This window comes from Schistocerca nitens, unplaced genomic scaffold (assembly GCF_023898315.1).
Source record: "Schistocerca nitens isolate TAMUIC-IGC-003100 unplaced genomic scaffold, iqSchNite1.1 HiC_scaffold_388, whole genome shotgun sequence".
In the NCBI taxonomy this organism is placed as follows: domain Eukaryota; kingdom Metazoa; phylum Arthropoda; class Insecta; order Orthoptera; family Acrididae; genus Schistocerca; species Schistocerca nitens.
The window spans coordinates 7,501-10,000 of NW_026045922.1; the positions used below are offsets into that span (position 1 = coordinate 7,501).

A 2,500-nucleotide genomic window follows, 5' to 3' on the forward strand; every position below is an offset into this window, starting at 1 on the left:
AGACCGTGCGATCAGCCCAAAGTTATTCAGAGTCACCAAGGCAAACGGACCGGACGAGCCGACCGATTGGTTTTGATCTAATAAAAGCGTCCCTTCCATCTCTGGTCGGGACTCTGTTTGCATGTATTAGCTCTAGAATTACCACAGTTATCCAAGTAACGTGGGTACGATCTAAGGAACCATAACTGATTTAATGAGCCATTCGCGGTTTCACCTTAATGCGGCTTGTACTGAGACATGCATGGCTTAATCTTTGAGACAAGCATATGACTACTGGCAGGATCAACCAGGGAGCTGCGTCAACTAGAGCTGAGCAGCCGGCCGCCCGGGAGTGTGTCCCGGGGGCCCGCGCGAACACGCAAGCGTCCGCTCAATTATTCTGCAAACAGGAGGAGGCTGGGCTCCCCTGCACGATACACCTCGAAACCCTCTCAGGTCCCGGCGGCGCGCAGCGCCGTCCTAAGTACTTGGTCGGGTTCGAGAGAGGCGCAATCGCCCGGAGATAGGCGAGTAGACGCTTTCAGTGCGACCACCCGTGCCCCCAACTGAGCTTGCCGCTGCCGACAGAGGCCCGGGAGCGTGCTGTCGTGGTGTTGCCGGCGGGAGACAACACGCGGCCACAAACAGTGACCGGGCAGCTCCAACGCCAGCGCCACAGAGGGGCAGAGCCCCACTTGGGTGCCAAAGCGAACTCTCCCAGCACAGCGCACGCGCCAACACATCCGCACAGCTGCGATACAAACCACCTGCGAGAACCGCGGGGGCGACCGAGCAGCAGACGGCGTCGCGGCGCCGAGTGCCGGGCGGCGGCGCATCCTCAACGCACACAGTCCTCAATCGGACCAGCACACTGCAGATGTCCACCGCGCTTCGCACCGGGCCCGGGAGGACCCACTTTGGCCGCACGGCGCCGCGCGCGCTGGGTGCGCCGGCACGCAGATGCGCCGCCTGCCGCGTCCGTCAGCCGGCGCGCCTGCCACTGGGCGCCCCCACCAGCCGGCTGCCGCGCGTGCGCCCACGCAGCGCGCGGCCAGCACGCCGGGCGCCCCCCCCTCACCGGCCGGGGACGGTCCCACCCAGCCACCGCCGCGTATCGCTTCATACCCACATGCCCACTCACGTTCGTGGGTATGACGGGTGTCGCTGAAGCAACCGGTTAATACCTGTACCGATCGTCGATATCAACGATTCACCTCCAGCGCGAACAACCGCGCAACAACGGATTTCCAGTTCATTTGCGTAACTTGGGCAGCAAACGTAGACATCCATCTACATTTGCGACTTCTACGAGTCTTGCATGCCTGGATGTTGTGTGTCACGACGCACTCCATCAGCATACATACACGCTGCGACGTGTGCACGAAAGAACACGTGGAAGGTGGCCAGCGTACGTATACGAATGCCATTGCACAGCTGCGAAGCGCATTCAACACGCGAACTCCTGACCGACGAGCTAGAGGTGACAGGAGGGGAGGGGGGGGGCGGGGGCGATATACGTCCTATTGCAGTACACAATACAGTGGATAGCGGGACCATGTGGAAAGTAAGCAACACTCGCAAGATGTGAGGGTACGCACCGTAAAATGAATCAATACGCAGAACACCACAGTGTGCGCGAAGTGAACTATGTTGAGATGGTTGCAATTAGGCAACGCTACACGAATTCCTAGAGTCATATAACTAACAATTACAGGGCAGGTTAGGGCGCAACGTAGGTTAGGTTAGGGCGCAACGTAGGTTAGGTTAGGGCGCAACGTAGGTTAGGTTAGGGCGCAACGTGGGTTAGGTTAAGGCGCAACTTGGGTTAGGTTAAGGCGCAACTTGGGTTAGGTTAAGGCGCAACTTGGGTTAGGTTAAGGCGCAACTTGGGTTAGGTTAAGGCGCAACTTGGGTTAGGTTAAGGCGCAACTTGGGTTAGGTTAGGGCGCAACTTGGGTTAGGTTAGGGCGCAACTTGGGTTAGGTTAGGGCGCAACTTGGGTTAGGTTAGGGCGCAACTTGGGTTAGGTTAGGGCGCAACTTGGGTTAGGTTAGGGCGCAACTTGGGTTAGGTTAGGGCGCAACTTGGGTTAGGTTAGGGCGCAACTTGGGTTAGGTTAAGGCGCAACATAGGTTAGGTTAAGGCGCAACATAGGTTAGGTTAAGGCGCAACATAGGTTAGGTTAAGGCGCAACATAGGTTAGGTTAAGGCGCAACATAGGTTAGGTTAAGGCGCAACATAGGTTAGGTTAAGGCGCAACATAGGTTAGGTTAAGGCGCAACATAGGTTAGGTTAAGGCGCAACATAGGTTAGGTTATGGCGCAACATAGGTTAGGTTATGGCGCAACATAGGTTAGGTTAAGGCGCAACATAGGTTAGGTTAAGGCGCAACATAGGTTAGGTTAAGGCGCAACATAGGTTAGGTTAAGGCGCAACATAGGTTAGGTTAAGGCGCAACATAGGTTAGGTTAAGGTGCAACATAGGTTAGGTTAAGGTGCAACATAGGTTAGGTTAAGGTGC

General features: G+C 56.4%; 1 non-coding gene across 1 annotated transcript in view; it reads right to left on the minus strand.

The window, feature by feature from the left end:
• LOC126231529 (small subunit ribosomal RNA) overlaps window positions 1-293 on the minus strand; it is a 1,909-nt gene extending 1,616 nt beyond the window's left edge. The window contains exon 1 of the ribosomal RNA XR_007544321.1: window positions 1-293. This exon is cut by the window's left edge and continues 1,616 nt beyond it. This is a non-coding gene — a ribosomal RNA (small subunit ribosomal RNA).
• Between the last annotated feature and the right edge of the window lie 2,207 nt (window positions 294-2,500).